Source organism: Clarias gariepinus, chromosome 3 (assembly GCF_024256425.1).
Source record: "Clarias gariepinus isolate MV-2021 ecotype Netherlands chromosome 3, CGAR_prim_01v2, whole genome shotgun sequence".
Taxonomy (NCBI): Eukaryota; Metazoa; Chordata; class Actinopteri; order Siluriformes; family Clariidae; genus Clarias; species Clarias gariepinus.
This window is the reverse complement of record NC_071102.1, coordinates 44739667-44755181: the sequence shown is the minus strand read 5'-3', so window position 1 is coordinate 44755181 and position 15515 is coordinate 44739667. Positions and strand designations below refer to the sequence as shown.

Genomic DNA, 15515 nt, shown 5'->3' with positions numbered 1-15515 from the left:
CTCAAAACTGCTTCAGTCACACCTATAATTAAGAAATCTGGTTTAGATCCCAAAGACTTTAATAATTATCGTCCCATTTCTAATTTACCATTTACTGCCAAAATTCTTGAACGTATTGTTACTGCACAGCTTCAGGATCATCTTCAAAATAACAATTTGTTTGAGCCTTTCCAATCTGGTTTTCGCTCTAAACATAGCACTGAAACAGCCTTAGTTAAAATCACCAGTGATCTCTTTCGTGCAGCTGACTCTGGTCTTTTTTCCATTCTCATTCTCCTTGACCTCAGTGCCGCCTTTGATACCATCTCGCACCCAGTATTACTCGAGCGTCTGGCTGGCATTGGCGTCACTGGTACTGCCCTAAAATGGTTTACTTCATATCTCAGCGACAGGAAACAATTTTTACAAATAAAAAATATCAAGTCATCCTCATCTCCATTACATCATGGAGTTCCTCAAGGCTCAGTGTTAGGTCCTCTTTTGTTTATTATTTATATCCTTCCCCTTTTTTAGCATTTTAGAATTAGCTCCCACTGTTACGCTGATGACATTCAAATGTACATTTCCACAAAACCTAGTATTTCATCATGCCCCACTGCACTTATTGATTGTTTACAGGCCATTACATCTTGGATGACAAATAGCAAACTCAAATTAAATGGCAATAAAAGTGAAGTTCTTCTCATTGGTTCCAATTCTACACTTTCCAAATCCCCATCTATTAGTATAAGCATTGAAGATTGTCTGGTCCCTGTTTCCTCTCAGGTTAAAAGTTTAGGTGTAATACTGGACTCTACTCTCTCTTTTTCCTCACATATAAACAATACAGTTCGCATAGCTTTTTTTCATTTACGCAATATTTCTAGACTCTGTTCATCACTCACTCAGCATTCAACCCAAGTTCTTGTTCATGCCTTCGTTACCTCACGTCTTGACTATTGTAATGCCCTTCTTTTCGGTTTACCCCAAAAGCTTCTCTAACGACTTCAAAATGTCCATAACTGTGCTGCAAGAATCATTACTCGCACAAAATCAACTGAACATATTACACCGATTCTCATTCAACTTCACTGGCTCCCAATAACCCAAAGAATTCAATACAAACTTCTTCTTCTCACCTTTAAGTCACTTCGTAATCTTGTTCCTACATATCTGTCTGATTTGCCTTACCCATACACTCCTTCTCGTGCTCTCCGCTCCTCTTCTTCTGGTCTTTTGTCTATTCCTTCAGTTAAAATGGTTAAAATAGGAGCCAGGGCCTTTAGTTACACTGCCCCCAAACTCTGAAACGCATTACCCATTCATATTCGTCAGTTGGATTCTATTAACATTTTTAAATCACAACTTAAAACTTACCTCTTCAAATCTGCTTATTCATTGTAATTTTATTTATTATTATTATTATTATTATTATTTATTTTATTTATTTATTTTTATCCCTAATTTTTATGTATTGGTGTTTTATTGCATGTGTTTTTTTCTGTAAGGTGTCGTTGGGTGTCTTGAAAGGCGCCATCAAATAAAATGTATTATTATTATTATTATAAATTTATGTTCTAATACAATATTTGATAGCGATTATGTAGGGGGGCAATCCATGGCAGGGGGGCATTTTAGCGCATAACACCGGGTCAGTAGCGTACTGTACATAGTGAGCATAGATGAAGCCTATGTTGCGCTTGGATTCATGGTGGGGATGGTGGGGGCAGAGGAGAGACCCATGTGTGTTTTGTGGCTTAAACCGCTGGCAGCAGACAGCATGAGACCCAACAAAGTATGAAGACACTTAGAGACCCCACACCCCAGTCACGTTTATAAGCCACTCGACTTCTTTGAAAGAAAGCTCTAGATAAGTGACAGAGTAAGCCTGTTATAACAATTGCACGTGTATTTTATTTGTTTTGAACTTGGTGTTATTTGATCTTATTGGTTCAGAAATTGATATTTCAATAAATAGTAAACTTGGCTGATTTCGTTATCATTTTGTTGACAAGTGGGGCTTGAAAATTCACCCACCCCCTTAAGTGGGGAATGACAGAAAGTGTTTAAGAACCACTGGGTTAGTCTATATATAAATAGATGTATAGTGAGGTCAATAAGTATTTGATCACCCTGTAATTTTGTAAGTTCTCTTACTTAGAAATCATGGAGGGTCTACAATTTTCAGCATAGGTGCATTTCCACTGTGAGAGACAGAATCTAAAAAGAAAAATCCGTAAATCACATTGTATGATTTTTTTTAACAATTTATTTGTGAATTACTGTGTCAAATAAGTATTTGATCACTTGCTTATCAGACAGATTTCTGACCCTCAAAGACCTGTTATTTTGCTTTTAAATAGTACAGCTACACTCTGCTCATGATTCTAAATTAGTAGCACCTGTTTGAGGTGTTTAAGGAAAGGGTCCATTAAACCCCATCTTTAATGCTCTGACAGAGGGAAGGAAGTTTTTGCCCAAAAAATAGACTAACCCTAGTCTCCAGCAACAGCAGAAAAAGCCGCTAGATTTGTCATTAGTCGCTTTTTTAAAAGTTGTGTCGCTAGAGGAGTATTCGCTAAATTAAATAAAAATAACTTTGGATAGTTTGTGTATATACTGCAAGCTGATTAATAATAAAATGAATAACAAAGATGTACTGATTTTAATGCTTAAATCTTTTCTAAAATGACTAAAGATAATGTACTGCCTGCTTTTCTCATGAAGCTGCTGTTATCTGGAGAGTCACTTTTATCATATAATATACTGCTGCTTTAATAACTACTATTAAACTATTATACTGCATATAATATACTGCTATCCGATTAATAATAATAAAATGAATGCCAAAGATGTACTGAAGAAAAGATTTTGAAGCTTTAATTGTTTCTTCAGAAAGCAAAGATACACAGCAGAACTAAAATGACTAAAGATGAGGTACTGCCTGCTTTTCTCATGATGCCGCTGTTATCTGGGGAAGTCCTGTGGCTTAAGTTACTCTCATCTGTGGAAAACACACACATGCACACACACACACACACACACACACACACACACAATTCAGTAAAACAACAGAGAAAGAAAAAAAGGAAAAAATCTGTGGAAAGCTGAAACTGCATAGTTTTGCTATAAAATTAAAAATGGGCTTTTGTAATGCAAAGCGTATACAGATCCTGTAGTTTGTCTGATGTCGCTCACATGTAACACCACACAAATTATTTACATACGATGGATATTTTCCCTGTTAAGTCTTTTAAACTGTATAAACATCTGCCCAGGAGAACAAGCAGGAAGATTCTTAATCACCTCAACTTTAGCTTAATTATAACTTATAATACGTTTATCCACTAAAAACCCTAAAGATCCCCATGAATAGATAGATAGATAGATAGATAGATAGATAGATAGATAGATAGATAGATAGATAGATAGATAGATAACATAAAAATATAATTATGTAATAAGATAAATAAATAAATAAACCTGCACTGACATTGAGACTCCTTAAATAAAATGTCACTTACACTTCACCAAACTGAGAACTATATCACTCTATATAACTCTAGAACTACACTATATTGCCAAAAGTATTGGCTCGCCTGCCTTCACATAGACATGAACTTGAGTAACATCCAATTATTAATACATAGAGTTTAATATGATATTGGCCCCGCCCCCTTTGCAGCTACTGTATATCTGGTATGAAGAAGAGCTCCAATATGGCTCCACTGGATATGTTGTTAAGTGTGGGAGCCCCAACACAGGAGTTAGAGGGGGACGTTGGGATGTGGGGTGATTGTATGTACTTTGGCAAGGATTAATCAGTTTAGGTAACACTGAGGTGACTCATACAATGAAATGTATATCTACAGGTCCTTCTAAAAAGATTAGCATATTGTGATAAAATTAATTATTTTCTGTAATGTACTGATAAACATTAGACTTTAATATATTTTAGATTAATTACACACAACTGAAGTAGTTCAAGCCTTTTAATTATTTTAATATTGATGATTTTGGCATACAGCTCATGAAAAATCCAAAATTCCTATCTCAAAAAATTAGCATATATTCGCTACAGGTGTCGCATTTCCCATGCAGCTAGCTATCAGGAGATTTTGGAGCACTTCATGCTTCCATCTGCTGAAAAGCTTTATGGAGATAAAGATTTCATTTTTCAGCACGACCTGGTTCCTGCTCACAGTGCCAAAACCACTGGTAACTGGTTTACTGACCATGGTATTACTGTGCTCAATTGGCCTGCCAACTCTCCTGACCTGAACCCCACAGAGAATCTGTGGGATATTGTGAAGAGAAAGTTGAGAGACGCAAGACCCAACACTCTGGATGAGCTTAAGGCCGCTATCGAAGCATCCTGGGCCTCCATAACACCTCAGCAGTGCCACAGGCTGATTGCCTCCATGCCACGCCGCATTGAAGCAGTCATTTCTGCAAAAGGATTCCCGACCAAGTATTAAGTGCATAACTAAACATAATTATTTAAAGGTTGACATTTTTTGTATTAAAAACACTTTTCTTTTATTGGTCGGATAAAATATGCTAATTTTTTGAGATAGGAATTTTGGGTTTTCATGAGCTGTATGCCAAAATCATCAATATTAAAACAATTAAAAGGCTTGAACTACTTTAGTTGTGTGTAATGAATCTGAAATATATGAAAGTCTAATGTTTATCAGTACATTACAAAAAATAATAAACTTTATCACAATATGCTAATTTTTTTAGAAGGACCTGTATATATAAATCTTCTCTTTTTCTTGTGAAATTAATGTTTTTTTTCCTTTTTATTTTATATAGATGTATATTTTCTTTTATGTCTATTCTCAGGTTTCTCTTTTCTTAACCGTTTCACTTTTCTTTTTAGTGTTCTCATCTTTCCTCTTTATCTATTCACTCTTTAGTTTCATCTGTTCTTGATCTTTTCACTTTGCTTTTACGTTCTCTCCTTTTATCTTCTCTGTGTCTTTACAGTTGCTTTGTGCACATCAGAGCAAGGTCCACAAATGTGCTTCTGGAATAATGGTCCAAAATTCCCATAAACAAAATTCCTCCTAAACCTTGTGGAAAGCCTTCAGAAAGAGTTGAAGCTGTTATAGCTGTTACAGCTCCAACATCATATTAAACTCTATGGATTAAGATTTGAGTGTCACTCAAGTTCTTATGCATGTGAAGGCAGGCGAGCCAATACGTTTGCCAATATAGTGTATATAACTCTTGTGTAAAATCAGTTTATTCCTAGTCTTAATGTTTAACCTCCACATCCCTGAGAACGATCTGTTACTACAGAAATAATAACATATTAGATTGAGTGCATTAATATAAACCTGTGAATCTGTGCTTCTGTCAAAGAAAGTTAAAAATTCAACATACTGTATAAAATTGACCATGATTATTATTACATTCTAACAGATGTTCATTTTTTTTAAATAAAAGATCACCCACATACACACCTTTGACCTTGAGTTCTACATGAACAGTTATGGAGTCAGGGAGGTTGCAGCTGTAAGTTCCTGTATCACTGAGTTTCACGTCACTCAGTCTGATGGAGTAATTCCCTTTTGTGAACTCTGATGGAAAACCTTTGACTCGGCCCCTGTACTCTCCATCCTGGTCATGAAAATTCTCTTTACCCTCAATGATGTCATACACAGTCTTGGTGTCTCTGTATCGCCAGAACACGTCCTTTTCATAACGACTGGATGAACACGGTAAGATCACAGAGTCTCCTTGAGCAGCTTCGACTGTGACGTTCTGTGACGACACATTAAAAACACAAACACACAATTGTGGGTACAAACAGGAAGCCAAATATGCCGTATCAGGATGTTACACAGTGAGGCTGAGTGCTTACCTTCATTTATTACAAGCATAAGAGCACACAGGGAGTAAGTTCTGTGGAATAAAACAGACAGATGGAATAGAATGAGTGGACAGCAGCAGTATACAAGTTCTGATTTAAAACTAATTCTGTTGGGTTGGTCGGTGTCTGCACTGGCGGTCCTTACTAACTTTAACAATAAATTGTGTAGTCTACAGATAAAACAGGCGACACTGCATACGACAGGCAGAAGTAAGGCTGCAGAAGCATAGGAGTTGCGTGAGAAGCAGCATTGATTTCAATAATAAAGTGTGTGTCTGTGGAGAACGCTCCTGACTTCCGGCCTAAAACCTCTGAACTGGGGCGTGTCCACATACTTTTCTGATCTTAAACTGTGTATCGTACTGACTACATCACGGTATGGTACGACAGCATTGCAACACTGCTCCCTGACCCAGTCTGTTGTCTATTCTTTCCTACATAGGCAAAGCTTCTTCTACGCGTGATACCGAACTTCCTTCTGAGGAAAATCCTCGTCTTCAGGAAGAAACAGACTGAAGACTCCTGAGTCGTCCTCGGGCGGAGGCCTGTACAGACCTGTTCACTGCCTCGAGATAAGTATCTTATTGTACATGATGGTAGTTAAACATTATCCAAATACACACCTACTTCATTCAAGACCTGTCAATCATACACCTAGGCCATCCCACAATTCCTGAACAATTATCATTACTACAGGACATTTTCCATGAAGCACTGAATGCAGTGAGATTCCATACGAACAGATAGTTTTACATTAGAGATGAAACTCATTTTCTTAGCTTCATTTACCTGATAGCTGATAAATAGCTAGCTTACAGTGTTCACAGCTATGTACAAACAAACTAGATAAAGAAAAAAACCCTCCTAAATAATTTAATTTACTTTAAAAGGACGAGCTACATTCAGGTTAGAGTACGCAGTAAATAGTTAAATATAAAGACACGTAAATAGCACCAAATGTTAGCTTTTAACCTCATGCTATGCTAGTTTATAACCGTAACTAGTTAGCATAGTTCCTCTTAGCTACATGGACTTCCCGAAACAAGGCCTTAATTTACAGACCTGATTTAATGAGTCACATATCTAGTACACACATCTCGAGACACACCTTATATCCATGATTTAGTAACATGAAGTGATAAAAACAGCAAAATTAATAAAACCATTAAAATTTCCAGTTTTCCGTTACTGCTTGTTCCTATAGAACAGGTTCCTATATAAATACGCATGCACACACTCCGGTATTGTGATTGGTCGGTTTGTCTTTGGGCTGCTTCCAGCAAATAGAATTTGACCGTCAGTCATTAAAGGTGATGTAATAATATTTACCAGATGTTTATAATTATTTTTGCTTTTTAAAAAAATAATTCTCTTATTTATTTATTTATTTATTTATTTATTTTAATGGTTTTACAACTCTCCAATAAATAAATAAAATAAGTACATCCTTTTTTCCCCATAATTAAACCCCTTTTACTAGACCTTTTACTGCATATAATATTATATACAATGCCAGGGGGAAACAAGGCTCCCTTTGAGAAGGTCAAAGTTTTTGGGCTGCATCAAGCAAAGAAAACAACTAAGGAGATTTGAAATGACTGGAGCTGTGTGAAGAAAAAAATAGTCTATTATTTTAAGGTTACGAGCAGTTGTCTAAGCATTTCACTGCATATCGTACTGTGTATGAATTTGAAGAACCTGTTAACATTATAAAAACCAGGAAACAGCAATGAACCGTCAACTTTCTGTAAGAAATGTAGTCGGGGAAAAAAGTCATGACTGGAGATCACTTAAACACTTGAAGTTGTGTGGTAAAAAAAAGTACAGTAAAAACCAGAGCTGTGTTTAATAGTAAAAATAAGAGCATTTACACAATAGTGAATCCTTACTTCTGGAAGCAGCTGCACCTCTGATGAACTCACAATTCCATTCGGGGAACAGACCCTGTGCACTGGATACAGAGCTTACATTCCCACTCAGCTGGTCTCTCTCTCTCTCTCTTTCAGACACACACACACACACACACACACACACACAGAGACCCACGAAAAAAGAAAGACACAAGGAGTCTCGGGTTTTGTTTCCAGAAGATTATGAACTTTATTATCAATTTATAACAGCTGGAGCTTGTTCATGGATGAACTCTCTTGTCCGTTTCCCCCATTATATATTCTTCATACGCTCAATAGTGTTTATTCTACATGACTTTGTGTCCCAACATCTGGATCCCGTTAAGTCCCGCCCCCTTTCTAGGAGTCCCAATGCCTAGCTCAGTTTTCATGCATCGGCACATTCCATTACAGCACACACATATCAGCCTCACTGGTTAATGCTGATTACATGTACGGTGCATTTAATTCCTTAAAGGTAATTACAAATCATCTTACAGTAGCCATAAGAAAACCACTTATTAGTGAGACATTAAAAAAGGCTTCAGTTTGCTAGGGAGAATAAAGACTGGACTTTGGAGCGATGGAAAAAGGTCATGTGACCTGATGAGTCCAGATTAAGTCTATTCCTGAACGATGGATACACACATAAACTGAACACCACAGTGTGTGTGTAAATCAAAGCTAAAGGTGACGGAATGAAATCTTGAAGTGTGACACTTTTGTTTTTGTCAGTTATGTTAATTTAAACTATTCTGGTCTAGACTCTCTTACCAAACCATACATTCACTTTCTTTAATAGCTGTAACAAACATTCTTACTCTTTCAGTTCATTTCAGTTCTGATTTTGCCTTTTGGGTTTATTGAACAAACTAATAAACCACACAAACACAATTATTTAAAAAAAATCTGCAAAATTCTCATGGCAAAATTGTTCCTTTGTCTCCAAAATTCCCCTGAAAAGTTAATTATCGTTATAAGAAACACCTTAGTGGTGCAGCTTGGACACATCCTCAGTGATGAACCCAGGGTCACAGGGTGTTTCGGGTCTTAGATCATCAGACACCCTCACCTGAGCGACCCAGCCGGGGATGATCAGACCCCGACTTGTGTCCAAGCAGCGGACTAAGCCATACGTCGCCCCTTTTTATCCACAGCCACCTAGAGGCTTTCTCCGATGCCTCACAGATGTTTCTGGTGGCTTTTCTTTCTTGAGCACCTTTAATTCCAAGCAGCCTGAGTGATCGGTGCAGGCTCTGTCGTGGGAATCCTCTGCAGCCAACCTCAATTGGCTCACAGCGGGCCCTCCACCCCTTCCGCCTGCAGTCCTCCACCAGTTCCAGATACTTCGCCTTTTTCCGCTCTTCCCAGGGGACTGTGAGTTCCATTAGCACCACTTGCTTTGTACTCTCTGATGTTAAAACCATATCTGGCCTGAGTGTTGTGCTGGTAATGTGGTCTGGAAACTTCAGTTGCCTCCCCAGATCCACCTTCAGCTGCCAGTCCCCTGCTGTGGATAACAGACCAGCTGAGACCTTTGGCTGTGACTGAGTCTTCTCCCCGGCCCTGACGAAAACAATATTTGGCCTTACTAGGGGCTGGTGCTTACTTTGCTGGATTCCAGCACCTATGGTATCAGCTACTGCCTTCAGCACCTGGTCGTGTCGCCATGGGTACCTCCCCTCTCCCAGTGCTTTCGGGCAACAGCTCAAGATGTGCTCCAGCGACCCTCTTGCAGGGCACAGAGGACAAGATGGTGCTTTCACTAGCCCCCAGCAATGCAGATTAGCTGGGCTCGGTAGGACGTAATACACTGACTGGATCAGAAACTTGAGTCTTGCTGGCTCAAGTTCTGACCAGGTGATTTTCCGAGTCAGTGCATGTTCCCAATTGGTCCAAGCTCCCTGCTGACGTAAAGCCACCATTTTACTACGCTGCTCCTCTTCCACCTTTGCTCGGATCTCGCCCTGAATCATCTGCCGTCTGTCCCTCCCCTGCGCTCTGTCATAGCGCGGCATTTTATGACAGCCGAGTCCTGCTCGCCCAACCGCCACAGACCCTACTAGCACACCATGCCGCAACCTTGCCTCCGCCAGCTGGACTGCCTCCTGCGCCCTCCACTTCCTTCCAGTCCTGACCTCTATGCCTGCAGAGGAGTCGATGAGTCTCTGTACAGTAACACCTCCCTAGCTCTTGTTACTTTGAATTCCTCTGTAAGGCCTGAGAACGGGAGCTGGAGCTTGTTGGTGTGCCCATACAGGGCAATGCAGCTCAGGCTCTTCGGCAGGCCCAGCCACCTGCGCAGGAACTGGCTGATGTTTCTCTAAAGTGTCATGTCTTGCATACTGAAGGAGGCGAACGCAGGTGCAAGTTAGATGAGAAAACACAGGTTTATTATCTTCTTCGTATTAAATAAACTTAACAGCACAAAACTACAACAGAACAAAACCAAATGAAAACTAAACGGCTCAGCAACCGTGTCCCAGGCTGGGTCTGCAGGGGGCTGTGTAATGCGCACTTGAGAATGCGAGTACTCCCTTCTTGCACGGGAGATAACTAATAGGTGGACTGACGTTCCACAAACATACGTATAACCTTATTGAAAGTCCTTTAAGATCCACCGCCACCTCCTGCAGACGCCACTCAGTCCTGGGAGAGAGAGAGAGAACATACAAAGGGTGAGAAACAAACTTAACGTGCATATCAGTGACCAGACGAGGTGGTATGGGTTCGGCTGGGTTAAATAGAGTGACACAGGAGGTAGACACAGGTGATATTTGTTTGGTGTTTGATTAAATCAAAATGGGAGAACAATACCGACACAGACACACTAGGGGGAGACAAAAGCCACAGCTCAGTAATCCGGTGAGCCTGATCTTACTCCCCAGGACTGAGGTGGCCCAGATGTGACATAAAGGGTCTCCACCATTGTTATTGGGACCTGGTACATCAACAGTGGCCACAAAAGCCTTGGCAGAATGCCATGCTGATATATCCAGGCTTTAAATTTCCCGGGGAGGCCTGCCCTGTCCACTGCTGCAAGCCAGGTTTTCAGCTCTGCGTGCATAGCCTGGATTGCCACTGTGTCTCTCAAAGTCACATCGGAGAGCTTCCCCAAGCTCTTCACCGGCTTCTCTGTCAATGATGGTATCTGGAGCCCGTTCATGTAGAAGCGGAATTTGTCCTCAACTCTCCCCTTCCTCAACACAAGGGACCGGCATTGAGCTGGCTTGAATGTCATTCTCGCCCAAGATGTTAACCTTTCCAGACCTTTAACACTAGAAGCGCCGTGCCAGTGTCACCTACTAATAACGCCGTTCAGCGGTCATTTGACCGCCTATTGTTTTGAATGGGAAGCTGCTGCTGACACACAATGATCGCTAGATGGCGCTTTCACCCAAAGCAAATAGTTTAGCTCCCAGATCAACTTGCACTTGGACAATGCGCCATTCATTCCCGCGTTGATAATCAGCGGTATCTTTTTTTCATATTCAACTGAGAAAACCTACTACAGAGTCTCTAAGGGGACAAAGGAAAAGGGAAAAAATGGCAGAAAAAAAACAAGTCATGTTTTGCATTATAACCCAAAGTTTTTGGCATGACTTTTTTTTGCCGTTTTTTCTCCTCCTTTGTCCATCTAGGGGCTTCGTACTATAACAAAAAGGAAAGCTCTACTTAATTTTATATCGTATGGAGAAAATTTATTAGTTTTTTCATTCTATTCGAAGCTTCTGAACGCCTCGGATGGAGCAGGAGCAGTGATTTAGTTCTGAACTCGATTCCGTGAAATTATCGCTAAAACAATATTAAATTTGTATAAATCAGATCTACCACAGCAGATAATAAACTATGCTATGGCATAACCGAAGCAAACACCACGATTATGCCTCGTTTCGTTCAGTGTTGCTAGGCAACGGACCACGCGCCTAATCGGTTCACTTGGCCGCGGTGTATTATAAACCTGCGGAATGTTTCACTGCTTATGTTCATGTAATAAAAGTGAGGGAAATGTGGTGGTATGCAAAACTATGGCACTCTATTGAGAGGTGGTTGAAATGTGGTATTCATTTATTTATCCTATAAAAGGGCACTAACTACACAGACCAAACTCTTACCTTATTGTATTCTTATACTCATCGCTGTGCTTGTTGTAACCGAAAAAACGCTGCAACTGCTTCAGGGGAGGTGTGTGTATGTACTTTGACTATCTTTAAACGACGACTCAAGACTCATCTGTTTCTCCATCCATTGGACTAACCTCCCCCCCGAGAAAAAAAATAAAAAAAAAAACCTCTTCTTAGTTGTGTTGGACTAATGGCCCTTAGTTATTAACCTAGTTAACCCAGTGTAAGTATATATCCAATTATGTAAACATTAAAGCACTTTTTGTAAGTCGCTCTGGATAAGAGCGTCTGCCAAATGGCTAAATGTAAATGTAAATGTATGTGTGTTTGTGTGTGTGTGTGCGGGCGTGCGTGCGCTGCAGCCTGTGAATGAATACGCACAGCCGAGAACAGAGACATGAGGGACATCTAATACCGTATTGTGTAGTGCCCCTTTTTCAGCGGATTTTTCTGCTACCGCAGATCAGTTTATCAACTTGTAATATATTAATTTTAGGAATATATTAACATGTGCAGACATTTAGTTGAGGGGGCGCTGCCCCTCTTGCCCCTGAATAGAGCCAGCCTCGATTACACACACACACACACACATATATATATATATATATATATATATATATATATATATATATATATATATATATAGAGAGAGAGAGAGAGAGAGAGAGAGAGAGAGAGAGAGAGCATCTTTATACATTTGGAATCTGCATCTACATTTTTTGTTGCATGTATAGAATTAGTTTCAGCTGAAACTCATGATCAGTGGTGTTGGGGTACTTATGTAGTGATGATTAGTTTCTGCCAAATCATTAAAACTAACAATAGACTATGAGAGGGGGTTGGAAGGTGTTACTCTGAATATAAACAAACAAAATACAGCTTTTTTTCTCAGAGGTAAACGGAAAAGTGAAGTTGTTCAGCTGTTTAGTGTCACTATGTCATAACCAGTGAAACAACGTAGACTCATCGCTGTGCTTGTTGTAACTGAGAAAAACGCTGCAACTGCTTCAAAGTCTTTCCTCTCCGTGACCGCTGAAATTCGACACGACACCACGTTAGGCTACGTCTTGACTCATTTGCATATCGACGGTGATTAGATGTTGACCGAGGGCTCAGGGGAGGTGTTTGTGTTTGTGTGTGTGTGCGCGCGCGCGCGCCTACTTCGTGTGCTTTTATAAACATTCTAAATATAAACACACATACAGCTTTTTTTCTCTTAGAGGTAAACGGAAAAGTGAAGTTGTTCAGCTGTTTAGTGTCACTATGCAGATGTTACACTCAGTGTAGTTACCGAAATCTTTGATTTAGTTCTCATTCAGTGGCCACACATCACTTCCACATTTCCCTCGCTTTTATTACATGAACATAAACAGTAAAACATTCCGCAGGTTTATAATACACCGCGGCAAAGTGAACCACGTTCCCGCCGATTTCGACTAAACGAACGGAGGCATAATCGTGGTTTATATAATAATAATAATAGTTTAATAGTTTATTATCTGCTGTGGTAGATCTGATTTATACAAATTTAATAATGAGGCTTTTAATCCTCAGGAGGGGTCATTACATATGTAATATGTAAAACAATATTGTTTTAGAGATAATTTCACGGAGGCTTCTAACAGAATGAACAGACTAATGAATTTTCTCAAAACGTTATAATATTAAGTAAAGCGAAATCCCCTAAATGTCCTTATAAAATATCGCTGATTATCAACGCCAGAATGAATGGCGAATTGTCGATATTTCACGGAAGCATACATATAATAAACTGCATATATGGAATGAAACCTGAGATAGTTACATATACACACTAAATGACGCATAGATAGTATGCGCGATTCCTTGCGCCATCTGCTGAGCGAAATGAGAATTGCAGGTTGGAAAAGACAGGAAACGTCATGCCGCCGCGCAGCTCTCAGCGATTTCACGTAAATAAGAGCAAAATAGGGTTATACTGGCTTTTACTGGTGCGATTTTGAAAATGTAAGCATACAGGGTGATTAAGCTCACGGAACTAGGAAAAGTCATGAAAGGAGGGCCCTGGAATTTGATCGAGTGTGAAGTATTTTTATTTTTTTTACCCCCTTGCGGTCAAATGACCGCTGCTCGGCGCTTCTAGTGTTAAGAAGCCAGCGGCACCCTGGCACTGATGTTGCTGTGACTGTTAAGTCATCGATACAGGCTCTAATTGGCGGTTGTCCAGTGCCAGATCTGGAGAGAGGCCTTCTGCATTCCACTTCTGCCGCCTTGACAAGCATGGTCATCACTAGAGCAAACAGCGTCACTGATATGGTACAACCAGTGATGATGCCTTTTTCTAGGCGGTGCCATGCTGATGTTATAGATCCAGATGTAAATCTCATACTAAACCTACTGTAATAGTCCTGTATGAGATCTGTGATCTTCTGCGGAACATGGTGCATCGTCAAGGCTTTGGTCACCAGCTTGTAAGGAATTGATCCGTAGGCATTTGCCAGATCCAACCATATGACTGACAAATCTCCTCGGTTCTCTCTGGCCTCTCGGATCAGCTTGGTGACCACTCCTGTGTGTTCAATGCAGCCTGGGAAGCCTGGAACCCCGCCCTTCTGCACGCTAGTATCAATGTAGGAATTCCTCAGGAGGAAATCGGTCATGCGATTGGCAAGGATCTTAAAGAAGATCTTGCCCCTTTACACTAAGCAGTGAGATGTTACGAAACTGCGAGATGTCACTTGTGTTTTCCTCCTTTGGTATCCACACACCTTTGGCATACCTCCACTGCTTGGCTACCCTGCCTCTTCGCCATACTACCCTGATGATTCTCCACAGCCTCTTCAGAAGTCTTGGGCAGTGCTTGTAAACTTTGTATGGCACGCCACTCGGCCCTGGTGCTGCACTGGTCCGTGCAACCCTGACCATGTTCTTGACCTCTGCCAGCGTTGGCTCTTTGATGTTGAATTGGCTGGATGGTAGTGGTGGTGAAATTAATTCTCTGCAGGGGCCCAGGTCTTCCTCCCTCTGCCGGTCGCTGTATGTTTCAGAGAGATGGCGATTGATGTCGTCTTCTAGGCACATGAGGGTCCCACTCCGCTTCTGCCCAAGCAGCTTCTTCGTGAACCCGAAAGGGTTAGCTATGAAGGCAGTGCGCTTGCGGGCCCTCTCTCTACCCTTCCTCCTGTGCCACTCAGCACGACGTAGGGAGATGAGCTTTTTCCTGAGGATGTCTCGGAGCTCAGTCAGGGTGGGCTTTTCTTCCTCGCTCGCCTTCTTAAAACGTTGTTTCAGGGACTTCAAGTCTCTCCTGAGTACGATGATCTTATTCTCTCGCCTGTTGGGTCTGGCTGTAGTCTTGGCCTTTGGCTGTTTGATACCAAACCGCTCAGCACCGATGTAGATGATGAAGGTGCACATCGTTTGGAGCTGCTGGACCACACTCCCTTTTGATGATGCTTCCAAGGCGCCATCTTCATCGAACTGGCGCCACTCAATGTCCTTGTGTGCCGCTGGCCACAAGACCCTGCAATGTTTAGATGGATTGCTGGGTGGAGCACGCTGAACTTGGAAGTTCTGGACACTGTGGGTTGACTCTGGGTCCTGCTCCTCCTCTGTCTCACCAGGGGCCTTGCTATGCACTGCCTCTGTGCGTTGTTCAGCTTG

The 15515-nt window shown here is 40.8% G+C and overlaps 1 pseudogene; it reads right to left on the bottom strand.

The window, feature by feature from the left end:
- Nucleotides 1-8807: 8807 nt before the first annotated feature.
- LOC128519074 (uncharacterized) lies at nucleotides 8808-15269 on the bottom strand (annotated as a pseudogene).
- Between the last annotated feature and the right edge of the window lie 246 nt (nucleotides 15270-15515).